Raw genomic sequence first — 27581 nt, forward strand, 5'->3', positions numbered from 1 at the left:
TTGTGTGATCTTTGGCCTCTGGCAACTGGCCGGGCAGTTCGGGGTGCCCAGGGGAAGTTTGGGAAAGTCAGCGGCTCCGAGCTGCAGAGATCCGGGTGCTGGACCCAGTTTCTGCTGCGACATCCGCATCTGCAGGGGACCCGTGGGGGACGCCTGCGAGCATCCTCTGCAGCTCCCATTTCCTCCTCCCTGGTTTGACAAAAGCTTTAATCGTCCCTGTAGGTTTTGTGCGACTGTTTCATTTAGGGGGCGATGAGAGAAAGGGATGGGAATCTCAGAGGATTCTGTGACTGAATCATGGCTGGAGTTCAAACAGGCTGCTTAGTGCACGGGGGTGGCCGGGCAGCTTCAGGAGCTGCAGCTGCATTCCTGCAAGTCCTGCAGCCTCAGAGCTTGGCAGGAGAAAGGCGACGTGTTCCTGGGCCGACTGACATTGTGGTGGTTTATGCAGATTCCTCCAGAGCAAGCCCAGACTGGAGAGGTTCGTGTAAGACATCATCAGGTATCTCCTCATGAAGTAATCAGCTGAAGAAATAAGACTGGGCAGATGAAAACCTGGGAAGGTAATAGAAGCTGGGGGAATGGAAGTTGGTGCCTGAAACAATTAAGAGTTCAGAGGTGAGTCAGAGAAAAAACAACTGCTTTTTATTAAAAATTCATTTCAATTTCATGGGCACGCTGGAGAAGTAATTCCAGCACAGTTTGACTTCAGAGAAATGCCTCCCAGATAGCAGGATACAAAATAGCTAAACACTACCAAGAAAAAACAAGACAGAAGTGTTATCATTAGAACAAACTTCTACCGGCTAGCTGTGTCCCAGCTGAAGAACACCAGCGAATTTCAGTGAAATGTCCTTGGTGCGGGTAAATTTACAGTCTCTTCTGCAAAAAATCCTCTCACCAAACTCTCCAAAATCATATCAAGTCGAATATCTGCGGAACCAATGATGCAGCAGGTTTGCAGCATTACATCACCCGCACCCGGCTCCATTGGCTGGGCCTGCCCTGAGGACACGACATTCCTTCTTGTACCTTTGCAAAGCTGCTGCTTCTCAGGAATTAACTCTTGGAAGGGTGTCACCTACAGACAACTCTGCATTTTTGACTGATACATATATACACATATTTAATACAAGAGGCTTCGTTAGCCACAGCTTGAAGCTCCAAAGGAACAGCCATGCCTCTTCAGTTCGTATTATTTCTCAACCTTTACTGCAGAAAAATGAACTATGTATTTTCTGTCCTTCAGGAAAAAAAATCAAGTTGTCAGTGATATTATAAAAACCAGAATAGGCTGAATAAAGAATACTATGCAACCTCGGTAAATGAGGAATTTATAAGGGAAAGAGAAGGGCTGCTGCAGTGTGACAAAAAATTCCTCTAACTGGTTAATTGAATTAATTGGCAGTGCTGCAAAAGAGATGCTGCAGATGCAGGTTAGCTCTGCCTTGCTTGAATTCTTATTGCTCTATTTCAGTTTGCATCCAAAAATAGCTGATAGATTGAGACAGTGTTGCAGGAAAAAGAGTGGGGTACATCTGTGCGTGGATAGATTCTGCGTGCCTGTGTTCCTTCCCCCTTCCAAATTTCCAGTTTGCCTAGTAAGTGTGAGAAATCAGTTTCATAAGATTACTGCCCAAAATCAGCTGATGAAACCCATTGCATTCTAAGTAATTTGGTTATATAACTTTTCCCAAAAAAAAAAAAAATAACCACAGGAAAAAAAAAAACAAGATGAAGCCCCACACACAGAAAGATGCAAGGAAGTTTCTGGAAGATCGTTTCTTGCCTAACTTCTTTTTTTCCTGAAGAAATGTTGTTCCAGGGAGTGTCTGACTAGTTCTGCAGCTTGGCAAAAAAGCCAGACGTTACCTCATAGCTGCGGCCAGACAGCCCATTTCTATGCCAGGCAACCACTGCAGAAGCGCACAGCACAGGGCCCTGCCTGATTAGCACTTCTGCTGTTTCGAGAGTCCTGGAGTGTTTTGTTCAAGGTGGGCTGCTGAGAGGGGACTCGGTGTGCTTTTGTGCAAATGAGCTCGCAGGCAGGGGGAGGCATGTGGGGTGCGGGGGAAGCAGGGGGAAGGGAGGCAAAGGGACACAATAGAGGAGGGCTGCATTAATATCCCGCATTCATGTTATCTTTGGGAAACAGGACCTGTTTGATCTGACCTGGTCAAAAAAAAAATTAAAACAAAAAATAAAACCAACCCGTGAAGCACCACATCCTAAAGGTCAGAGTAAAAGAAAGAGGTGGGGAAACAAAGAGCTGTAATGACAGAGCAGGTCAAACTGAATTAAATGTTTAATTGTCTCCCTTGTGCCTCATCAAATAGCTTTCTTTAAAGCAAGAGGGATCTCTTCTTTCAGCAAAAAAATTACCAATTCATCAGTGAGATGGAAGGTGACGAGTGTTTGTAAACATTACAGTCAATATAATTTTCTCCTCCTCTCCCTCATTGTTGATTTACCTTGTTTAACTGTGTCATTTACCTAGTAAAGCTGTGTCTATATGCACTGTGCCATAAATGCTGGGGTCCCTGCACAGAATTACAGCTGCCCAGCATTACTCTGACGTGCTTTTTAGCAAACTGTACCATTTGCTAGAGAGAAGGGCAAATCGCAGGGCACAGAGTGGGCAGAGATGCTCAGCCCTGCGCCGCCACGGCTCCTCCTGGCAGTGTCCTGGGGTGACTCCTTCCAGCAGCTGGGATGTGGTTCAATGCTCTGGAATGGAGACAGGCTGCGCAATGAGCTGGGAAATATGTCCGGGAATAGCCCGACTTCACGTCCTTGTGTCACAGGTAGCTGTAGGGATGCTATAGGGCACGGGAGCTTCATGACCCATCCCAACGTATTGCCTTTGTTGTCATAAATAATGATAGAAATTTCTATTTGGAAGAGAAAAAACATATTTTAATAATTTTATTATTGTGCGACGTGATAACTGCTAATAAACTTGCCCATCTATCTGAGAGTACTGCATGATTGTCAGCAAGTTCGATCTCAGAAAATGTAGGGGTTTGGATTTTCTTCAGTAGCCAGTTTTACAGATGAGAAAAGTTTTGAAGATGTAAAGCTAATTGGTTTTGGTCACGTATAAAATCAGTGGTAGGATCAAACCCTTAACCACTCTTGAGTCTGAGGTTTATATTTGACCCCTAATGCAAGATGGGAGGGATGAATCAGCCCTTGCTCAGGACAAATTCTGAAACATCTTCCAAGCCTTTTTAAATTTGTTGGGCTTATGAAGAAAAGCAGATTCCCAGAGTTTAGGAACTTAAGCTGGAAGATGGAAGAGGAGTGATAGGGACTAAAATGTTCTTCTAATGAACTTAGGGTAAAAGTGGGATCCATCTGACTCAGTTAAGACCAAGTGCTGTATTACAAGGCCCAATAAATTGTTACAACACCAGGGATAGGGAAACCGCAGTGGGAGCTTTTCCAAGATTTATAAGAAAAGATGTGCCCTGGATCTTCCCAGATTCACACAAGCAGCTAAGAGGCTGGGAATTCCAGTTGTCTCTCCAGTTACAGCACTGGAGTACAGTTGTTCCAGGCAAGTCCTTCTGCTTAGGATGTCACAGAGATCTCCTGGAGGGCTGTGCTCTACAGGTATCACCTCCGTTATGTGCTTGCTAGAAACATCACAAGCTCATTGGGGCCAGAAGAGAAGGAGATGGAGATCCCACCGTGACCAGCAGTTCTACCATCACACAGCCAGACGTGCAGCTCCTGGGCAGTGGGTCTGTGGTGTGTTCGTAGGCAGCCTGGAAGATTTGGATGTGGCCCAGTTTGCAAAACCAGCACCGATTACAGCTGGGAAACTGGAACATCCCATGAGACAGAGGAGGACGGTGGACACTCGCTGCATTTGGTCTTCTCGGGGATTTCCAAAGCTCTGTGTTACTGGCTGTCAGACCATGGCGTAGCTCAAAACCATCTGGTTGCTTGGCTGGGTGTATGTGTAATAGCATGGCAGTGGTGTTTGTGTGCGTCTGTATCAGTAATAACCACAGTGTTAACAGAGCCTTCCAGTGGTGCAGCATACAGCTGATTCCCCGGGTGCCGGGGCGCCCCACGGGGCTGTGTGAAGGCTCCAGTCACAGGGCTGCAAAACAGGAAAAGAAGGAAATTGTTTTTCTTTTCCTTTTTGTTAAATAAGAAGTTGGATCAGTGAGCAGAATGGATTGCTGGGTGCTGTGAACTGTGCTGGCTACATCCCTCTGCATGCCTCCCAAGCTCTTCTCCAGGTCACTAATATAAATACATTTAAATCCCATTTTACAGTCCCCATAAGAACAAATAATTTAGGGGCCAAATTTCCTTTTTAGCATATTTAAGTTTAATGTAGAGTAAATTTCCTCAAAGTTTGGCCTTGTGCTTAAAACCACACCAGCAACCCTTGGCACATGGGAGTGAATCATAAGCCACTCCTGTCTCCTCTGACGTTTTCCCTGGTGTGAGGGCATTTGCTGTTCCTTCCAGTTTCCTGAATCAATGATGTCAAAGGAACACGGGTGCCACAGCTTCCGGGGATGTTCTGTGTGTTATCTGAGTTGTTAACAGACGACTCCTTTGGCTACTTTAGCAAATGTTGCTCAGGACACCGTCTGTGGAGGTGCTGACAGGCTAAACACGGGAGCGCATTTCACAGCTCACGCTGAGTTTGTGCTGCGTGGTCCTTGCACAGGTTTAGCGTGCAGATGAGAAGGCCTTTGGTCACCCTTCTCCATGGGGCACACGCTGGGGACCTGCGATGTAGTTGGGGTATGGCGAGGCTTTGCTCAAAGCTGCGGCTGCCCTGAAACAGCTGCAGAGACCTGGCCGAGCGGAAAACCTGGTGAGGTTCTCCCACTGCGGTGGAAACATAATGCTAATAAAATGCAGTTGGAGCAATTTAAGGCATTGGAGGTCAAGGTAGACAGTGAAAACCTCAAGGACAGTTTCATCCCCAACCACTATGTTCATCTTACCAGCCTATACCACAACATAGATAGAAGGATGGTTCTTACCATAGGAGCGAGAAAAGCTGGTTAGATATTTTAATATTTATGGGATACAGTAGAAGAAACGCATTAAAAAGTGGAAATTATTGACTCTAACCAGATCCTCCTTTCCAGACAAATTGGAAGCAGTTGGTGGAGACTTGCAGGGTGATGGATAGAAATAAGAACCAGCCCTGCTTACTATGAACAGGAACGGCAAACCCGTTGGTCCCGGATGCGGTCAGGAAGAGGTTCTGTTTGTACAGGGAAGGGGAGGAGGAGGATGCCATTGTTGTGTCTCGGTGTGGATGCTGGGCGTTTAGCTGTACACATAGGCATTGCCCATTGGGAAATAGGTATGGATGGAGCTGCAGTTTCCTTAGAAAATTACAGAGGTATTAACATTAAAGAGTAGAGATTGTTTAGATTGTTTGGGGAGGAAGAGAAGGGAATGAGAGGAGAGAGAGCTATTTGAGAAGGAAAAGGATTTATTAGCCTTTGAAAGAGGGGATCTGAGAGAGGCTGGAATGGGGCTGCTAAGTCATTATGGGCTGCAGTTGGAGATGTTTCAGAGAGTAAACTAGTAATAGAAATATTTTATAGGCCACCTGACCAGAAAGAACAACTGGACTGTGAAATGACTGTGCAAATAAAACAGGCATGTAAAAAGGAGCGGGTGGTAGGAACTGAAGATTTTAACTACCCAGGCATAGACTGGAATACATTAAGGGAAGGAAAATAAGGCTGGAGGTATGTTTGCAGATCAGACGCAGGCCTGCTTTCTAATTCAGTCTGAGCATCAACTGCACAGCTTGGTTATTACAAAGGGACAGCATGAGGACATGCACAATAGGGGAGAGCCCTGGGGAGGCAGCTTTGACAGGCTCCAAGGGGAAAAAAAGATTTAAAAAGTGGATTGTGAAGCAAAGGATAAAGGAAAAAAAATAAAAGACAGAAATAGTGGTTTTGGTCTGAACGACCTTAGAGCTTGAATTTCAAATATTCGGGTTTTATTGGGCTCACAGTTCTACAGAAGCAATCAGCGGTGTGTCTGCAGGTGTCAAATCCTGACCCACTAATGAATTAAATCCTGCAATAACCCAGCTTTACCCCAGGTGAAGCTCTGTCTGCCATTAGTTAGGCCTGGGGAAACAAGGCCTATAATGAAATCCTGGTCCCACCAGCCCCAATAGGAAAAATCAGACTTGATTTAACGAGGCCAAGATTGCATGCCTGATGCTCATCATCTCATTGGGAAGGAGCAGGATGAGGAGAAGTGGGAGCACAAAACTGGGTTGAGGAGCTAGGGTGCCTCCTCTGTGGGAAGAAGATCTGGGGATTCATTGCCTGTCACGCACACCTCTTAGTCATCAAGGTATGGTTTCAGATCACTAGGAGTAAAGGTTCATTTCCAAAAATGCCTTGGGTGGCCCCATTCCAGGTCCTGGGCCATAAGCTCCTGTTGATGCAGCCATCTCTGTGTGAAATTGAACCCCGAGTCTGGGGTTGGCTGGGGCTGGTTCCCCCAGTCTGTGCTGCTGAAGGGTCTCGTACCTTGCTGGGGATCCCTGAAGTAACTCTGCAGGGACAGGGGGGCACCAAACCTCAGTACTGCTGCCCATGCAACCTGCTGGTGATTAGAAATGAGAACTAACTATTGAACTGCTTTGAAAGTGTGTGGTTTCAGGTTTTGTTTTCATAATTTTGGAGACTCTTGCCTTGCTAATTCTTTTTGCTGGCTGATTCAAAGGTACTATTACAAGCTACATATGAACATAACTTATTTTTAATTGTTTTTGTTTTTTTTTTTAAATTGGGGAAAAACAGATCTCTTCTAGGCAGGGTACTGTGTCTGCACATGTATAAAATGGACAGGGAATAGCTAATTTTTGAGTGTTGTAGCTGTCATGAATCACACACAGTTTTCTTATGAGATGAAGTCAAGCATATAGGCTATATTTCCTATCTAATGAAAAAATAAATGGTATGGCAAATAGATTTGAGATGTTTTAGGAATTTGCAGATGGCCCTGCAATAGGTGCAGGTATGACGCATATTAAGATATGAATGTTACTACAATTGTGGAGCTATTGACAAAAATCTTTTATTACTTTGTATTTATATATATATGTGTGTGTGTGTTTGTGGGAAGCAGAGGGTTGTAAAGAGTGAAAAGAAACCCCCAAGCCCCAGATACCAACAGGTGCCAATGAATCACAGCTCTCTTAGTCACCGTTACTGGCTGCATGAATCAATTGAAGACTGACTATTAAATAAGATTCAGTCTTTGTATGAAATATTACCTGATAACCAGCCAGTCTATATTCAGCGAATGCCTCATGAAAGACTCAAACTGACACCTCTGAAGAGAGACAGCTCTGTACTTAATCATTTAGCAGTAGAAGCAAAAGCTGAATTTTAAGAGTCTTTATTAAAAAAAAATCTGCTGTTATTATAAACATAATTTACATTTTTAATTGAATGAGAATGAACACTCCAGTTAAATTATTTGGAGCGCAAAGGCTACCGGAGGGAAAGGTGATTATTTTTGTGTTGGAAATGTTTGTTTAGCAAAATGAAGTGTGCTGTGCCAGGGCCCAAACTTTGCGGGAAGCTGCGGGTTGTGCAGGGTTCGGTGGCAGCGCAGGGTGACAGCAGAGCCAGGAGCCCCAACCGCGTGCAGCTCCGAACAACAGCAACCAGCAATCCAAAAGCAGTGATTTGCAAACCATGTGGGTTCGTATTTGTGCACAGCAATGGATGCTGCTGGTGTCCAGAGCCAAGGGCACATCCATTGCAACTGCTACTTGCACAAATGTTGAATCCAAGACAAACACCCCTTTCCTCCTTTCCTGTCCCTGCCAAGCTTTTCAATTTGGCAGACAAAAGTCCCCTCCCTAAAATACCACTGAAATAGTGACTATTCAGACAGATTTTTCTTTCAGTTGGTAATATTTTTTGGAGGTGAAGAGATGTGCATTTGTTCATTAAAAATAAGATTTATTTATTTTTTTTTTTCAAGAACAAAATCCACAATCTGTGACAATTGTCTCTGAATTGAGAATCCATTTTTCCACCTCCTTCTTTAACATTTGGTGGAGAGTTTTCATCCATTCTCAATAAAGACTACTTGCTTAATGACTCTCCTAGCAGAACTGGCAAGGTGAAATAAAGAGATTGTAATCCCTTTTTACTCCAAACAACATAGGGGCAGCAGATATTTTCAGTTAGATTCACCTGGAGTTGTTGTGGGGGCTCTTAAAAACGTGGTTGCATTTCTCAAATCTGCCTCAAGGATTTGAAGCAGAAGCTGATGTCCCAGTTTCTAAAATGTAATTTCTGACAATGCTTTTGAGTTGCTGAAACTTCCTAAAAGGCTCCAGACTTGTAGCTGGAGAGAAGGGCAGCCCCGATCTGGCTGGCACGGGGGGACGATGCCATCGTGTGTGGTGTGACCGGGGTGAATGCCGTGCTGGCTGCTGCTCGCCGAGACCCAAATCCTCTTTGGCCTCTGCGGGGATGCAGCAGCCTGGGAGAGCGCTGGGATTCGTTCTGCAAGAGCCAAATGTTGCTCTGTACTGCTAATACTTAGGATAATTAAACAATAGAAGCAAAGTGATTAATAAGGTTCTTTTCTAAGACGTGGAGAAGGCTGAAGGCCTGGAGAGGGGCCACTGAATTTGACTGAATAAACTTAGCAGAATAGGAAGATTTTCAGCAATTATTGGCTCATTTTTTTTCCTCGGGCTTTCTAACCCATCGCTTTAACTTATTGGCTTAAGACATTCCTTACACCCACATCACATTTTGCCTTGGGCCATTCTGCTGCTCTTGACAGCTGTCTAGGGCAAAAGGAAATTGCCCGACCACGAATGTTTTTTCATAACTTCGTAACGAGGCGATCAGAAAATCAAAACCTAGGCGGTTCAGACCCTGCTTTAAAAAGTGACATAAAATTAGGACCTGAAAACCAGGCGTTGCCCTCTGCCACCCCAGCTGGATATCCAGCTGGGCTGCTGTGTACACAAATGAATAGCAATTAGCAGCAATTTGAAAATGGTTACCTGAATTGCTGAAGTCATGGTGGTAATTAGAACCCAAATCGCAGCATCTTGGTGCTGCTGTTTCGTACCTGGTTGGTGATGCAGATGAGTGGGGAGGGGCTGGGATGTGGCACACCTGAAAATGCACGGTGGGTTTGGATTATTGCGGTGATGTTCAACTTGTGCTCCATCCTCTGCCCAGTGTCCTTATGACAGGTGGAACAAGCAACAACTAGAAAATAATAAACACCTGCTGTGTTTTCCCACTCAGCCAAGCTAGCAAACAAACTGCAGGAAAAGAGAAACAAATTAATGAGGAGTGAGTGCTTAGAGTCTTTTGTTTTCCCTGCAAATGGGTGCAAGGGGGTCTCCGAATTGCTTCAGGAAGGTCTGGCATCCTTTAAACATCAAAAGCTTGAGGCATCCAGCTGCATCTCACTCAGATGTCCCTGTCTGAAGGCAAAGCAGACAATGAGCTGTCTTTTAATTTCTTCATATTTTATTTAGACCTCTTCTTCCTTTGAATCTGCTTAGAAAAATGTACTCTCAATCATTCTTCCACACCCCCGTCCCCTTATGCAGAGAGGAGGAATGGGGAGGTTGTTGTGGTTTTAGCGTGTGACTCTGCCTGTCTGAACCAGCAAGAGATTAAGCAACTTGCCCAAGGTCACAAATAATTCACTGACTTTCCCTGATAATTTTCAATACATGTGCCAAAGCACAAGTCCTCTTTGGAGAGTTTGTATTTCAGTGCCTACTTGTATATGGTGACTTTCCCTTTTTTTGTACAATTACCAGTGCTCAACCTGAGAGCCTGATTTGAAGGGAAGTTTGTGTGTTGCTCTCAGGAATAAATCGGTCAGCAAATTTGATAATGGTTGAGGACTTGGGCCTTCCTGTCTTCACTTTCTTTTTTCTCCAAACTTGTGTTGGAAAATCTTGAAGGGATGTTCTTGTGGCTCTGAAATGTATTGCCCCGTTCTGATTTCAGTCTGCAACTATGATGTGTGGCTGACAGCTCATCTGGACACATCCTGACGCCCTCGCTCGCTGTCTGGTCAAACGCTCAAATCTTCTGGGAGGTTCCTGGTGCCTCTCTGTGGTGCATCCAACAGGGACCAGAAACAAAACTGCAAAGCAGTAGCTACCAGCTATTGAAAAGCATAATTAAAAACTTAATTACTTCTGAAAATAGTAGTGTCACTGGCTAGGCATACAAATCCCACTGCAGAACAAGTAAGAAATTCATGTTTCCGGGAGGACCCTTGTTGGGGTTGAGAATGGAGTGAGAGGATGAGATCCTGCTAAAACAGGCAATTGATGCCATACCCATCCCAGCTAAACCACCATCCCAAGCTGCTTTCCTTCCCCAGCAGTCTGTCTGTCCTGCTGTTTGCCTCCCATTGCTGTACTTATCTGATGGTCAAAGCCACTCACTCTTATTTACATTGCCCACAGGGCACGTTGGGTTGGAGCACATTCCCTCTCTTGTTACAGTTGATGAATGCAGCCCTATTAAAATATCATCTCATCCTCACACTAGATTGCAGTCTAAGATAATGTGTTTTTTCTATATCGTTTATACAAGAAAGATTATGTTAAATGCCAGACCCAGTAAATATTTCAAGATCCACTGCATTGCTGAGAACAGTTTCTCCCCGGGCATATGTTTCAGAGCCAAAGAAAACACTTTAAAAATTTCCTTCCTGTTTAATTTTTTTAAAGGGCATTTTCCCTATATCTGTTACTGAAATGACAAGTTGTCATGTTCCATGATCTTATTACAGTTGCAGATGTAACTCAGCAGGGAATCTGCCCAAGTTTACATTTAAAATCATAAGACCCTGATTCTGATCTTTCTTTTTTTTTTTAATCAGTTTAAATCTTTCTATGGTGTAGGACTTCCAGCTTTACCTCATTGTAATCAAGATCAGAATTGCTCCTAATTATAACACTTAACTCCTGTGTAGTGCTTTACACTTTCCAGGCTCTCTACCTTCATCAATTAATTAATCCCCGAAGCTGTATTACATTCACACTAGAAAGATGGGAAACCAAAGCACAAGGGTGAGAAGAACTTGTCAGAAGGTGGAGGTGACGGAGGTGGTCCTGACACCATGGGCACAGCAGCCCGGGCCCTTCCTGTGCTGGGATCACACAAAACATCACCCAGAGGGCCCTGCAAAGATCCCACAGTAGGATCTGGGTTCCTCTGGATTTGGGGACTAGGTGGGAGTTCAGAAAAACAAGAGTTTAGAAAATCACCTGTCTCCAGAAGAGCTTGTAATGTGTCTCACTGCCCATGGGCATTGCTGAGCTTTGATCAGGAGGGGACAGAGGGTTGGCCAGGCACTAGAAATAAAACCTCAGACCACTGAAACTTTCCCTTAGAGAGAGACATCTCTTTGTGGAAAAGCACATTTAGCAGTAGCTGTATGCCTGAAAAGCTTACACATAATACAAGTAAAGATGATGGTCTTTCACCTCAAGGGCACCAGATTTGTCCCATATTTCAAGCATTTGCTCTATGCTCTAAAGATCTTGCTCTGCTTGATGTTAAGCAAGGCTCAGTGATGAGCAAAACAGCTCAGGGAGGAAAAGAACGGCCCCAGTTCTAATCCCAGTATCTTTTTGCAGTTCATTCCCTCCCAGGTCCTCACTGGGCGGATCGTCCCTCCCCACGTGCCTGTGCAGGGACCTTGAGTAGTTGTGTCACAGCAACTGCTCTGTGCAGGCTGCACCAGGACAAATCCCTGCATGGGATCTGCAACAAAAGCTGTGGCTGCACAGAGACATGCTTCCAGAGGAAGATAAACTTTATTCCAGAATAATATCCAAGCACGATATCTTACTGGCCTATCTGTGGTGGATTAATTTTTCTAGTACAGCTGTTCTGGCAAGGTATTTCCCTGTAGACAAGCCCATGGAGGGTCAAGGGGAAATATTGGACAGAGAGGTGGGACGTTTAAAGGTTTAGCTAAGCTTCAAATAAATGAGTTGAAACCTTTGGAGGTTTCACCATTGCTTCTCATGGAGCTCAGATCACTTTGATAAAAGAGAGAATAAAAAGGACTGAGATGCAAATTTTTTCTTACTAAGCTGGTTAGTTGGAGAGGGGAAAAAGAGAGAACTGACTTCAAGAGGAAAAGCAGGTTACATGGACTTTAGATTATGTGATTTTTTGGAAGGTGTGAGTCATTAGGATAGAAGAGAGGGGGAGAAAAATCATTTTCTCTGGTCGCTATGCGGTAACACAGTACAGTTGTTCCTGTGTTTATTTCTGTGTTTTCCAGCACAGAAATATTTGGCATGCACCGTTGTGAGATAGGGATTGTGCAAACTCAAATAGTAGAGCAAATATTCACCAATACAATAGCAGCTGATGCCAATTTTAACACCTGATGCAAATATGTTAAACATATTGGAGAAGGAGAGGTTATTAAACGACACAGTATTCTTTTAACTTTCATTTCCTGAAGGGTTTTTGATTTGTTTGGGTTTTTTTAAGAATAACTGGAACAACTGCACTGGGCTGGAAGTGCATTCCAAGTAAGGGATTTCTCCCTTTGTATTACAGATTCTGAAAACAGAGAAAAGTAATTCAGTAAAAATAGGGACAGCAGGAGATTGAATGGTTTAGTCTTCTTACAGTGTATTAATATTTTGATTTCATTAATATAATTCACTGTCACATGCCTTCCTACTTTTTCTTAAGACCAATTGAAAATCAAATACAAGTAAAACCAGCTGTTGTTTGTGTTCCTCCTGAAGGTTCTTTCTCTTGTGCATGTGGGTGTTTGTCCCTTTCCCCCATTTTATTTTCTTTTTAAACCCTGCAGTTGATAAAAGTCAGATTATCAAATTGTTTATATTGTTGCCTACACTAAAAACAGCCCTTTTCAAGGAAATTAACTTAAAAGCAGCCAAGTCTGCTGACATGGTATTGTCTGTTGAAAAAGCCTCTGGTCATGGCTGCTTTTCTCAGATTGGTTACAGGTACATGAATCATTGCAGCATTTTTCCGTTGCTTTCTCTGACCTTGTCTTTTGTGGTTTTATGAGCATATTCACAGAGCAGATTCACTCAGAGAGGCTGCAGCGTTAACCTGGGCTCTTCATTGCACACCTTGTACGCAGAGCGTCGGGTGCTGTGGCTGCTCCGGGCCCTGTTGATATTGTGATCGTTGTTATTGCTGGTCCAGCAGCTCCTTGGCCCTTCTCCGCTGCCGTGCGAGGCTCCAGGCTCTCCGGAGCAACCTCAACATGAAGCTAATGGTTTAGCCTGAGCACCCCAACAGTGCCAGGGCAAAATCCCTGCCCAGGTTATTGCATCCTTGGTCTGTCCCTCTCATTGCACAGTTACCCTCTACCCTGGCACGGATGTATTTGTTTTTCACTAGTCCTTCGATACCTGCATTTCTTCTCTCCCAAAGTTTAACTCTTCCATAACAGGGGCTCACATGTTTTCTGTATGTTCATGGTTAGGCTGGCAGAGCCATTCAGACAGGCTAAGAAAAGCCAGCCAAGCAGGTCAGAGAAAAGAAAGCCTTCATATGCTTTGTGGATTGCTCTCATGGTTGGTGAAACCGGCAGCACAGCAAAAAAAACAACTGTGTTTGTGTGTGTGTGTGGAAATCTTTGTAGCTCCAGTCTAGACCTTCCCTGCTGTTCAGGGAATGAGGGAAACTGCAGCCGGAGCAGCAAGGCCGGGTGAAATCATAATAGTCCCATTGACATCCGCCTGCACTCGACGGACGTGCAGACCCAACACCCTGTCAGAGAAAACATCTCGCACTCATACTGATGCTCGGTCGTGGCCGAGGGACCCTGGCTGACACCTGTAGCGCTGCTTTCTCATGCGCCAGTCAAAATACCCATCAGGACGCTTCCTCTGAGCTTTCAGTAGATCCAGGAGGGCTGTAGACCAGATCCTGCATAACTAAACAGTGCTTTAGCACCCCATTTATACAGGAACACGTATGAGGTTTGACAAGAGTGGCTTTTCCTTCTATGGTGCCATCAGTGCTCTCCGCTTCTGATGTGAGAAAATCACACACGCTACCCTGGAGACTGAAACACATTGAGGTTGGCCAGAGATGGTGTGTTGAGCCATATGTTGACCCAAATCATCAGAAGATTCTGTGGGTTTCGCGTCCCAGCTTTGTTGCGTTCAGGCCCTCCCTCGTGTTTGTCAGGCTTCCAGGGACTGATGTCTGGCAATCCCACCCTGTCTGCCACCCGGTCCCAGCGAGCTTTTTGCTGGAACGGGAGCTTTTGATTTTTCATTTTGAAATAACTTTATGGGTTGAAATTTCTTTCCTGGGTGTTATTTAAAATTTCAGATGAAAATAATAAAAACGCTGTATCCAAAATAAAACCTTTTCTGTTGGGGCAAATGAAATATTTCCCTTTTTTTTTCTTCTCTCCCCCCTTTCCTTATCCCTAATTTGATAATTGTTTAAAACACAAACTGGAGTCTACCAGAAGTGACATTACAGTGCTATTATCTTTTTTCCTTCCTTTCCTTGGCACTGATGCATTGCACTGCACTTCCTGGGAGCCTCTTTCTCCTTAGAACTCCAACCCTGGCTCCCCAGGTTGTTCCTGTATGTACCAGATTAATGAAAGGAACACCACCAGTCTGTTTTTGTGGCTGCAAAAACAGCAAGGTGGTGACTCAAAATGAAAAGTGCCTTCCAAGTGGTTATATCGTACTTAGTATATTAACCACCACCCCTCAGAGGAGGCGGATGAATGTGGAGGAGGAAGAAGTTGTTTTGGAGATTTTGTGTGAAACTTCTTTTGACTGACAGCATTCTGTGACAGTTCCCAAAAGCAGTGCTTTTTACTGGCTCCTGAATTCACTTATCTTTAGGCAAATCTCCTCCCCAGCCTCTCCTCCTTGGGATACTGAGACTTTGCAAAGAAACAACAAAAGAAACACCCGGCAGGGTGCCCCTGTGGCACCGGGAGGTGGGATGAATGCGGCCTGAGGGTCGGGTCTCAGCTGATGGGCTGGTGACGGAGCAACAGCTCCTGCAGCTGTCAGAGTAATTTTGGCCCCAGTGGCCAGAATCTTGATCATGTGTCCCTGATTGCGTCCTGAGCTGCTGCTGACTTTTAAGACCTACTGCATGGCTAACTGATGGAAAATAAAACCTTTATAAGCGCTACCGGCAGCAAGGGCGGGGGAGGATCTTATTATGAAAGCCATATACAGCGCTCTGGCCTATGCTGTAACTGCGTGTTGCAGTTGTGCTCTGCAAACTTTGCCCCTGCAGACTGATGGAAAACGGCTAGATGGAGCATGGATTCATTTTCTAAAGGAAATGAGGATATAAATTCATTTAAGAAATGACATGCCAATTTTTCTTGCTCCGTTTTCCTCTCATAATAAATGGTACAGCTGCCAGGAATTTTTGTGAAAATAACACTTGCTTTCTTCTTTTTTCTTCCCTCTCTTTTTAAATCCCGCTCAAATGCTATGAAAGACCCAGAGCCAGATAATATCAGATTTAAGATCTCAGCAGAGGTAAACGTCACTAAACAAATGAAGATCTGTCCCTGTACCTATTGACTGCTGACAATGACAGCGACATAGCCTGCAACATTGCTTCCTCAAAACTTGGAGAAAATATACAACCCATTTACTTAATGGACTGAGCTATAATGTCATCAGCTAAGTGGATCCCGTGAATAAAGAGCAAGATGAAGTAATTGTTTTCAAAACATTTCTGGAATGAAGTAAAACTTCGTAGTGACTGGTCTCCTGGGGTCCCATTGATAACCTCTTTTGAGCAGTTTGTTCTTCTGCGGTGCAGAGATTCTTTTCCAGGTGTTAAGGACTTAATTCACCAGCCAGTGTTAAAGGGGTTGCTTGATCTAAGCCTACAGTGACTGGGTTTGGCTTAAAACACAGGAGCTGGAGTAAGAGCCCCCTCTAACCACACTGATTAAAATTGTTACAGAGGCATAGAGCCAAGTGCTGTTAAGTTTGTAAGGGGCTATAATAAAATCTTAATGCCTCCAAAATATGCTGGTCTAATGACCTGAGCACGGCTCCAGAAGCCAGGCTGCCTGCCCTGTGTCCCATGAGCACTGTGCAGAGCTGGGAGGTCGTTACTGGTTTGGGGAGCCCGTGCTGGGTGGTGCGGGCTGAGACACGAGCACCTTCATGAGGTGGCACTGCTGGCTGCCTGGATCATCACTGGAAGAGCCAGGGGCCACCACCGCAGACAAGTGGCTGTTTTGCCACTGTGCCCTGAGCCCATGTCTCTCTGCTGCCTTCAGCCTCTAACCCAGAGCTCTTTCATTTGCCTTTTTTCTTAAGAGGCAAATAAACTGGAGCGAAAGGGCTAGCGTGCCATCCCACAGCAAAAGCAGAGAATGAAAGGCTTACCTATCACTGAGTAGCTTGGTGACCTGGCTATAGACACCTTCTCTTTGCTCTGGGATTTCATAGGGGTTGAGCACCTGAGATCAAGGTCTAGGTCTTTTTTTCATTATTAAAAGAAAATACTATCAGAAATGGCATTTTTGTGGTCCACAGGATAGAAGAGTTGTTTTCCTGACTCTTTGCAACTTTTACTTGTAACCTGTGGCAGAATCAGAAGAAGACGAGGTTGGAAGGGACATCTGGGGGTCTTCTAGTCCAACTGTCTGCTCAGAGCATGGCTATTCTCAAGATCAGATCAGGTCGTAGAAAATAATCAGTTTAGTCTTTGATTATCATTTTTTAGAGGTTTGTGCCTCTGTAATCACACAAAGAGCTAATCTGGTACTTGGCACGATGAATTAGGCAGAAATTTCCAGCTCCAGAGCAAAAGCAAGATAGAGAGGTGAGAAACGCTCGAGGTAGGTCAGCCGTGGGCAGGACGGCTCATTTCTTTGTCTGTGGCAGATCCATTTGGCAAGGTTCCCACCCCTGATTCCCATCTTTCCTCCTGTCCCCACTGTGGAAGGTCGTGGGACCCTCACGGTTGTGCAGAGTGTGAAATGAAGAGTCTGTGCCCCAGGGGTCAAAAACCTTGGGGAGCGGGGCCAGGAACAGGAGCGATAATTGTTCACCGACTGTGCTTACAAAGTAAAATTAGCAGCCCTCCCTTGTTTCCAGCTCTTCTTCCTTATCCTGTGCATAATGCCTCTATCTGCCCTTCTCATGTAATTTTTCATGTAATTTTTTGGTAATATTATTTGCACAATATTTTGAGTTTTTTTTTTTCCCCACATGCTTATTTTTCTGGCTACTTCACATTGGCTGAAATGTTGAGTTCTTTCCATCTGACTTAGAGGTTTCTAGTCTTACAGTTGCTCTGGAAAAAATTAAGTGCTTAATTAACGTAGAAAGGAAGAGAAAAAGGAAATATACGATCACATTCTTTTTGTTTGACAGAGGGGAGAGCCCTGTGGTACAAAATGCACAAAACCAGGCTTCATTGAGAGATCTGGATTGTCTTCCCATCCTAGTGCCTTGTGTGATTTCCAGCCAGCACCTGATCTCTCTGAGCCTTCTTGCCCACCTCATGCTGTTGTGTCTTGCTTTCCTTTCCCATTCCCTTATTTTCTTATCCGTTGAGGCTGTGAGCAGCTTAGGGCAGGCACCAGCCAACCTCAGAACTCCCCGTGTCAGTGGGCAAAGCACCTGCCCCATCGTCCCTTTGCGCCTGGGGAAGAGACACAGCTCAGAATGATTCAGATCTGAAGTGGGATAAATCACAGCTTTTAAAAAGCCTTTTTCCCTCCATTAGTTGCAGTGGGAACCTAAAACGACTATGTTGCTAACCTGGACAAAGAAGAGCTAGTGGGAACCTATGCAGGCTGGAGCATATGCAGCGTTTATCACAAGCAGCTCAGCTGAAAACTTTAACACCTAACTATAACAAATTATAATGCTGGGAAAAGCTCCTTTTCCTGGGTTTCTTTCACACAAAGAATCTCGTTACAGAATATCACTATCAAAGCAAGTAGAGCAGAAACTACTTGAGCTCTTTTTTTCTGTAATAGCAGTGGGGGACTGTAAGCAAAATCAAGCACTGTTCTGGGAATAAATAAAAGAGCAGGATCTTGAGTAAGAGCGGCCCTTATGGAAACTTAGAGGAAACTTAAGGCCTGATACTTAGTTTGCAAGGCAAAGAAGAATAATGAAGATACAGTTATTGGAGTGGGGAATTTGCCCTGTCGGGTCATTCTTTAGTGGAAGTGAATATTCTGTGTAGCTCTGCGTGATGAGCAGTTTGCGTCGTTATAGCTGATCTGGGTGGAAGAATTACTCTGAAGGGGAAACACACTGCATGGTGTTCAGCTACCTGGCATCTAAACAGGAAAATGTGTAGGATTAAGATAGCAAAATGTTGAACACCAACAAGAAATCTTGCTGAAAAAAAATAAGTAACCACTTGCCCCAAACTTCTCAATAGGCCAATGAGTTTTTGAAATATGCTGTTTTATCTGAGAACTGCAATAGCAATGGAGCATGGAAGTAAGTAAGGAGTTTCCGAAGGCAGTTGCAGCTGCTGGGTGTGAGGACGGAGGAACAGGTCTGTGTTGGCTGATCTGGTGCAGTCACTGCTCTTTGTACAGCCTCATCATTTTCCATACATCCTCGCTCTCCTCCCTTATCTTTGTTCCAATTACATCTCTTTCCACTTGGATTATTTTTGATAGATACACCTTTTCCTCCAAAAAGCACATATTCATAAAGATAATCTGCCATTTGCCACCATTACTTTGTGTGCTTTGTTTCCCTTCCTGCTGCGTGTCTGGGTCATCATTGCTTTATCTCTGGAGGACGGGAGAGTTTCCTTCTTTTTGGGCTGCCCTGTACTTGTGCAGTGCCCGACACCACAGAGCTCTCTGCTTATGCTGAGTTGTAGGACATGTCAGCCAGCACATGGGTGACAGTCTCTACAGTAGCTAACGCAGCCACTGGTTAGGTAAAATAGCAATAAAATTCTAATAATTAATTTTCTAAAGCCTTTTCTTGTGGACAGTTTTCCTGCTACAAAATTACGACTCAGGCATCATCATGTTCAGTGGCCCACTCTTCAAAGGAGGAATGTTTTTCACCCAACAGGGTATTGCATCCATTCCCTAGGATGTGTTAGGTATTTGTGCAAGCACCATGTCGAGGTGTTGTTGTTATGGTAACTCTTCTGTATTGGTCTTGATTCTGCATATAGTGCAATTATGAATGCCGTTGTTTGAAAATAATCTGAGCTACCTCCAGTCCAGAGAGCCAGCATTGCTCAGCGAGACCCGCACATCCACACTCAGGCAGAGCAGCTTTACCATATGTTGTTAAAATAAAAAGTTGATAAGGGAAAATAACACATCGGAAATATTTCGGTGGAAAATCAGTGGAGAAGTCCACACTTCCCTTGAACTTTTCTCCACGGCTATGAGACAGACACCTACTTTTTTTTTTCTTTCCTTTAAATTAATTCAGCCTTAGTTCTCAGGTAATCAGCAAATTACTGACCAAATAAGCAAGACTGCACTGTACTAACTGAAATGATTAAATAAGCTGTGATACTCAAACAGAGGTGCTTTAGAAAAGCCCACTTTCCCCCAAGTCTGTCAGGGTCCAGAAATTGTACACCCATGCTGCACCTTCCTCAGTATTTCCCAAAAATGAGGGGCGGGAGCCAGAAAGCAGAGGGAAAGAGATGGTATCCCCAACTGACTGCCCCAGGGTGTGCGGTGAGGATCTCCACAAGCTCAGCTCTGGAGCAGCTCTCTCAAACCTGGTCAGGGGACTGTGACCCTTTCCAGGTTTAATCGGCTTTTCACTCTTCTGGATGTGAAGCAGCTCAGATCTCAGTGCAGTACTGAGGACACACAAAGCCACTGAGGACTTCGGCTCCGGCATCCGCAATTTGCCTCAAGGCTCCAAAACATTGGATATTGCCCAGGGGACTATAAATCCACTTCTGTCTCTCCAGACTTTGAAGGACAGGCATTTTCTCTTAAATAGACCTTCTCTGTTTTCATTCCTTTATTTATCTGGAGCTGACACTTTAACACAGTAGAAGCAGCCAGACACTAAAAACAAAGAGAAACTCAAGTCCTTGACTTCTTCTGAGTCTTGCAGCCTGTGTTGAAGAAGAAGAAGAAAAATCTAACAAAGAGCTTTTACAGATTTGTCTCTCTGGCTTTTCTAAACCATGAAATAGGCAGAGCAAAGATTAGTGGTTTCTTCACAAGATACTAAAAAAAGGAATAAACATTCACAGAATAGAAAAAGAAACAAAGAAACAAAAGATTCAGTACACAAGGTACTCCTTCGGTTTCTTGGGAAAATGTGCAATGAGGCTCAAGATTGTTTGTCTGTGCTGCAAACCTCAACATTGAACTTTTGAAAAATGTTTCGTTTAACTAGATACTTGACCTTCTGTGTGGATAATGTGTCTCCAAGATTAAGGGAGGAAAGGAGGAGGGAAGGAAGAAGAAAGGAACTGTCTTTGCTTCTGTTATCTTCAAAGACTGCGACATTTCTGCAGGGTTTCTAGATAAACTGTGAAGGAGAGCTCTCCCATCCTTTCACGCTCCGGGAGACATTGTCCTCCACCCCGTCTGGTGCAGGGCTGGCTCCACTTTCCAACCATTTGCTGTAGCATGTTTTACCAGGTCTCAGATGCAAATAAACCAGACTACCCAGCCGGGCTGGCCTCAGCAGAGCATTACCACTTCCAAAGACTGAAATCGAGGTTTTCCACTTCACGTTCAAGTATTGAATAAGGCTGAAACCAGTAAGAGGGGACAACGCGAAAGTTGCCAAACAGCCAAAAGCGCTCCAAGCTGTGTGGGATAAATGGTATCTCTTACACAGCGATGATGGCTGTAGGCACAAGTGCTTTAAGTCCTCCCAGGATGTAGAGAGCGATTGTGCTGCTCTCAGGTTGGGCCCTGGGATCAGAAATGAGGAGACTGGTGACCAGAGAGGGAGGCAGCTGCAAGGACATAATTTGGCCCCAAAGAATTTGGCTGTTGATTTGGCAAACAGTGCACTAGTCACCCCAGCAGCTGCCTTGCCATTCCCTTCCTACATCGATCTCTGTAAAACCTTACCGTTTATTGAATCACTCAGATAAGGACTTGGGGGAGTTGATATTTCAGACAGCCAGGTTTGCAGCTCTTGGCTTTGGTCTTGAAGAGGAAAATGAAGTTGGTCCTAAACATGAAGGAAGGTTCTCACGTGGCTTTTTCTGTCGCCACCATGTGAAACTAGTGCGTGCATGCACCAGGCACCGAGCCACAGCCACCAAACACATCCAGACTGCCAGCTGGACTTCAACCAGACATCCAAAGGTGAAATCTTATCTCCATGCCTGAGAGAAAACAGGAGGAGATGCAGATGGTCCCAATAAACCATTGCAGGAAACAAAGTACACTTGATAAGGAGCAAGGGAAAAGGAGGACAAGAATTCCTAATGTCAGTGATTCTGTTAAAGACTTTGACCATGCCTTATGGGAAACTGCAAAGTTAAAATATAAATAAACTGACTTTAAAACCTCAATATTGCAACAGTAGTGGCTGAGTTGAATTTCAATTACCTTCTGTAATTCTTGTAATGTCTAATGCTCTAAGAAAGTGTGATGTTTTTCTTACCTCTTGCATAACTTTTGTTTGGTCAAATTACTGAGGCAATGTATTGATTTTATTATTTTAAGGCAGAGATTATCAAGCCTGTTGTCAGCTGCTTACAAATAAGATGCACGGCCTAGGCATATGGAAGGGAACTAACAATTCAAAGAGTAGGGAATTCTTCTTGAAGTCTTGTCCATGGTTCCTAACCCTTTCCTCAAAAGTCCCCAAGTATCAAAGAAAGATATGGATGGAAGCATCATATTACTGGCTGTCATTATATTTTATTTGCTGAGCGCAGTGCTGAGAGGGAATAATTTCCAAGCTCTAAATTACTCTATGTCTTGTCCACAAATAGGACCTGAGCACTGCAGACTACATTGTGCCTCTGCTTTTTGCATTCTGAAAGACCCAGTGGCTTGAGAAAAAGGCAGTTGTGTATCTGCTCATAAACAGTGAAAACCAGACAGCCACGTGCATAAGATCTAATTTGAAGGTTTAGTTTTGTCTTCACCATCTGAATAGGAATGAGTATTACATCAGCAAGAGCACGGTCTAGCCTCCTCAATGGCTCAGTGTTTGGGGACAAGTCTGTGCAGGCCTCAAATAGTCTGTCTTATTGATTAGAATTAATTTCGTAATAATTTTACATGTCTACTGAACACAAAATGTTTTTTTTTCCCCTTCTAAAATGGTGTATGAGACAAATAAATCTATGGGACACTCTTAGACTGACTGCTGATTCATTCCTGATTCATAAAAAAAACAGATAGCAAGACATATGTCTGAGCCAAACAGCATTTACTCTGTGGGAACATGTAAATGTAATAACACTCTTTAACAGGGTTAAACAATATTAGCCCTCTGATTTGTCATTATTAGTGTCACTAATTCTAGTTTCATGAACATCACTGAAAATATATGGCACACAAAAAACAACTACCATAATGTGAGCACATCCATCTGTCTTTCCAGAAGAAAAACAGGCTTGGCAGGGACGGCAGTTCTGCAAGGATTTGAAACAACAACTTTTTATTCATTAAAATGTGGTTATGGTCTGAAAATGGACTTGGGGGAAAGGAGGAGGGAGGGGAAAAAATGATCTCTCACTACAGACGGCACTTAGCCATTCCAGCTTGTCTTCCATTGGCAATCCGCACTGACAGATACAATGGCTTATTGCTGCCCCCACTGAAGCCAACGGAAAAATTCCCTGTTGAATTCAGTGGGAGAAAGACCAGACCCCAAATCTGGACTGCTGTCAACAGTGGGGAGCCAATGTCAGTCTAAACAGAGCAAATTTGGTTTCTTTTCTGCCCCATGTGTTTTCAGCGAATTGCCAGCTAAGTGTTGCATCCAGACTCTTTATAGCTCTTGAGGAGAACGGCTGGTCAGGCTTTGCCAAGCTTGCGGAGTTTGAGGCTTTGCAAACCTCGTGAAATATTCACTAGCTTTGCAGAACGTGATTGACTTTTGCGAGCCAGTTCTCCTCTGACTTCAGGTCAGGGCTCACCTCTTCCCCCGGACAGACTGTTTTCTCTGGGTGTCCGTGTGCCCGTGCACATAAAGGCACTGATCGAAATGCGGCATCTGCCCCGAACCCACCACCTGGACCAAGTCCCTTCCCCAGCCTGTCCCTGCCTTGCTCTCCCCTCCTCGCCTGCTGCGCAGATTGCTTGTGCTGTGCCCACGAGTCTCACTTTGTACAAAGCCTGACGCAGTGGGGCTCCCCTTCGAGCTGTGAGGGGCTAATACCAATAAATAACAGTACCCCGAGTGGAAGAAATGCCTCTGCTGCAAATGAAGGGCCAAGCTGTGATGAAGCACTGAGCCGGAAAGACAGACAGAGCCGTCTTGTGCCCCTGCACGTGCCAAATAGGCCGGTGATAACTGCAGCCGCCTGGGAGCCCACGGGTACATGGGTACCCCAAATGGTAACCGTACCCCAACGGGCAGTGTGTCCCAACAGGAGCTCCAGCTTTTTCCTAACCCTTCCAGCAAGAGGATGGGCTGCTTGCAGGGAGATGATGGACACACAGACCAGATGTCACCAGCAGCATCTGGCTGCAGGAGCTGAGCATGAAGAAGTACGAGATGGAACCAGAAGAGGGTTTCAGAGAGACGTGGCCTCTGCCTCATGAACCTCTTCTGAAAGCCACCAGTGCAGAGAAGGCACCAGAACTGCCCTACCCAGTCTGGTCCAGGATTTTCCTACTCCTATACATAGCTAAAAAGATCTTTTCCTAACACCTAACCTCAGTCATCACTGCTGTAGATAAGGTGGTTTCTTAAGGAACAAGAAGAACAGTTGATTGTTGTCCTCTTTATAACGAACTTCTGCATATTGGAAGACTTTTATCATATCTTTCCTCATTCTTTTCTTTTCTAGACTAAACAAAGCCAATTCCTACAACTTTTCCTTACAGGTCATGTTTTCCAATGTTTTCATGTTTTCATGTTTCCATGTTTTCATTCTTATTTGCTCTTCTCCCACCTCTCACCAACAGATCTGTCTTTTCAAAATTATGGTACCCAAGGGTGGACACCCTGCTTGTATTTTACTCTTCTGGATATAGGAGGACAGTGAGGCAAACAGAATTGGTGTGAGATCAGGAGCTGATTTTTAATCCACTCCAGAGCTGGGTAAAACTGCTGCAGGGTTTTAGGAGAAAAAAATAAAAGAGCCCAAGTGGGAGCTCACTGAAGCACACTGAACATCAAATTACATCAACTCCTAGTTATGACCAAGTCTTAAATTATGCCAAGTCCTAATTATCCCTGAGGTTATTACTTTGCTGAGATAAATATTCACCTGTACGTTCACCTCCGACGGGGTTTTGGGGACATCATGAGAAGTTTGCCTTGCTGTGGCTCAACCCCTGGCAGCCCCCCTGCAGTCCCAGGGCTGCTGGATGGTGACAGATATCGCTGTGCCCACGGCGGGAGCAGGGGGAGGACACTGTTGTCATGTCCATGTTCTATCTGTCATCTACTGGTAGCTATTTATACTGCGCTTATCGCTGCGGTGGGGATGAGCACGGGGTAATGGTAACACATTAGAGAGCCTTTGAAGCAGAGAGCTGAAAAAAAGAAATATATATATAAAAAAAGAAGACACTGTTGGTTTTTTAATGTGCTAGACTGAGCCTGGGAGGGAAGAGCTACCTGTCAGCGCACGGGCACCGCGGCGCAGGCACGGGTCTGCAGAGCCACGGCCTTCCAGCGGTGCTGGGTGCCTGAACAATCGCAGCCTGCTTCAGAAAAATGCAAATCCCTTCAGGACTGAGCTCCAGGGCTTTAATAGCAGCATGTTTTATTCAGTGTGTTTCCCCTGTGCTGGATGTTGTCCTTTATGTGTTTTCAATATTTAAAGCCTGTTTTTCATGACAGTGTTTCTTCTGGCATTTCCACTCAAAATTTCTCTTTTTCCATGCCTGTTCGCTCCAGAAAAGGTGTGGTTTTGTGCACTGTCCTACAGTTGGGAAATCTCTTCATGTCCATTAAGATGAAAAGAGTGACAGAAAACTAAATCACTGTTATTATCTATTGTGTTGAAAAGGTGGGAGCCGTGTCTGTTTGGGCTGTGTGGCAGAGGCAGACCCAGAGAGCAGGACACGGCAGCACCTGGATTATTCATTCTGATTTTTCCTTAATTCTTTTTTTCCCCTGAATTGATTTGTAAGGAACCATCATTGCCTTTTATTGTTATAAACTAAGCTGTGCAGGAGGTTTCAAATGAAACCATTTAATTTTTTAATCCTCCACTTCCTTCATGAAAAAAACATTCCCCAAACACTATGCATTTGGTGCCACTGGTGATGGAAAATCGAGGACCATTTTTAAGTAGATTAATTTCTCCAGACAGTCCTGCTGTTAACAAATCCAGTTAATAATACTACACAATTTTAGAGAAGACAGAGAAATGTTATATCTATTCATTCACCCGCAGAATAACTTAACACTGCATGTCAGCATTTAAAGTGGATTGTCTGTAATTAGGCTGCAATAAAACATAAGTATAGTGGTCACAGACAATAAATTCCAAGGAAGTATCTTTGCAGTATGTCTGGGCAGAGGCAGTTATACATGACTGTAACAGTCTTTCACAAGACAGAAAAAGAATAACATGTATGTGTGTATATTACTGTATATATACACGAGCATACACACACAACAGGGGGCAGGTCTATCGGTTCTATCAGTTATGTATTGCCACTAGGGAAAATGGAACTTGGATTTGGGGAAATTTAGAGGAATTATTTTTCACTGAAGATGATTACATCTACTTCTGTAATCCTGCAAGACGCTGGGGTTTCTCTGTCTTCTGTGTTGTCTCTGGAGACCATGTAGGAAAATGAACAAAGCAGAAACGCAGAGATGTGGCTGCTCTGAAGACAGCAGCAGTGTCTGTTACGGCATGGGAGAGCAGAGCCAACACGCTTCTTCCCATCGGGAACCCAGAGCTCCTTCATAAAGACACTGAGAACATTCTTTGAGGGCTCTGCAGGCTCTGGAGTCACTTTGCAACCCCAGAGTTGTTCTGCCACAAGAACAGGGCTGCTTATTCCCTCTGAAACTGAATATCGAGGGGTGGGGAGTCCCGAATGATGGGGGTGTAAGGACTCTTGGGTTATATGTCCAACTGCACGGCCCCACCGGAGTGCTCCTGTCTCCGAGTCCTCTCCTTTGCCACACAGGGATGGGGACCCGGCACTCGGGGGGCTGCAGAACCAAGGGCTGTATCGGTTCCTTTGGTGCCGCACAGCATGGCCCGGTGCAGAGGGGCTCACGGCTGTGCCCGCAGGGCTAGTGCGACCCAAATGCTTAATCTGGCTCCAGACGAGTCGAGCTGCAGCTCACCTACAGCGCTGGTGCCTGTCAGCTGCACGTTTAACAGCACTGCTCTCTGGAACGATGAAATGTATGGTTGGGCAATAAAAGAAAAGCTGGAAAGAAAGATTTATAATTTTCCCCTTAAGCCTGTCATTCATGTCATTAATATAGATGTGATTTAGGAGGGCAACAACTTTTTCTTCTTTTCTTTCTTCTTTTTTTTCGCTAAAAGCTTTGTGTATGTACCCACAGTGTGACAACCAAATGGGTCTGCCTTCCTTTCTTCCCCTCCAAGATGTGGATTGCTTCTAATTCTGTCAGTCAAATGGAGCAGCAGTTTGGGGAGGGGAGTGATTAAGGCTCCCTCCGAATAAAGGACTGCACGCTGCGCACTGCTATTCATCAGAGCTGGAGATGGAAGAGCGATTCCGGGCTCCTGAATAACGGGATTTTTTCAAACATACAAAACACACCTTAGAAATACTGCACAAATAAAGCTCAAAGTCTCCAAATGCTGTGCTTATTTTCTGTTTATTTCTTTGTGCTTTATTTTCACTTTTCATCATGTGCTCCAGGACACCACTCAGCCCGGGCGCTCGCGCGGTGCTTGACTGCAGCCTTGCTCAGCAAAGCACTTGGCAGCTCCTTGATTTAAGCCTGTGCTTAACTCACTACAGCCAAATGGATTTAATCTCATCCTTAAAGTAAAGCCTTTCGTGATATGATTTGTTAAAAGAAGCTTCCCGATTGGATCTGTATACATGGGTTGGGTCATTTTTTGGGAGGCCAGAAATGCAGAGTAGGTGACACTGCAGTGTTTCCCAAACCAGTGTCTGTTTACTCAACTGCTTGTGTAAGGAAAAGAAAAATATTTAGAAGTTGAAGTGTTTTGAAGGTCTTTCTAAGCAGAACATTTCATTTTTGTGCAGACTGTCATTTTGCAATTTCTTCCAGCATTATTTAGAAATGTTTAAAAAACACTTATAGTGATTTTAAAAACTATTTTATTTTTAGTCAAAAATATATTTTATTTGACTTCAGATAATTTCTTTTTCATTTTTGACTTCTCAAAGATTTTTGACTCGAAAACATTCATTTCAAGTTCCTCTGAAACAGAACTACTGAGTTGTTTTTA

At 44.3% G+C, this 27581-nt stretch overlaps 1 long non-coding RNA gene across 1 annotated transcript in view; it reads left to right on the forward strand.

The window, feature by feature from the left end:
* The window catches only part of LOC110356617 (uncharacterized), a 233407-nt gene extending 206036 nt beyond the window's left edge, over positions 1–27371 (forward strand). Inside the window, exon 4 of the long non-coding RNA XR_002409935.2 lies at positions 26699–27371. This is a non-coding gene — a long non-coding RNA (uncharacterized LOC110356617). The remainder of the gene's footprint in view (positions 1–26698) is intronic.
* Positions 27372–27581: the final 210 nt, after the last annotated feature.

The sequence above is a fragment of the Columba livia genome, chromosome 16, assembly GCF_036013475.1.
Source record: "Columba livia isolate bColLiv1 breed racing homer chromosome 16, bColLiv1.pat.W.v2, whole genome shotgun sequence".
Taxonomy (NCBI): domain Eukaryota; kingdom Metazoa; phylum Chordata; class Aves; order Columbiformes; family Columbidae; genus Columba; species Columba livia.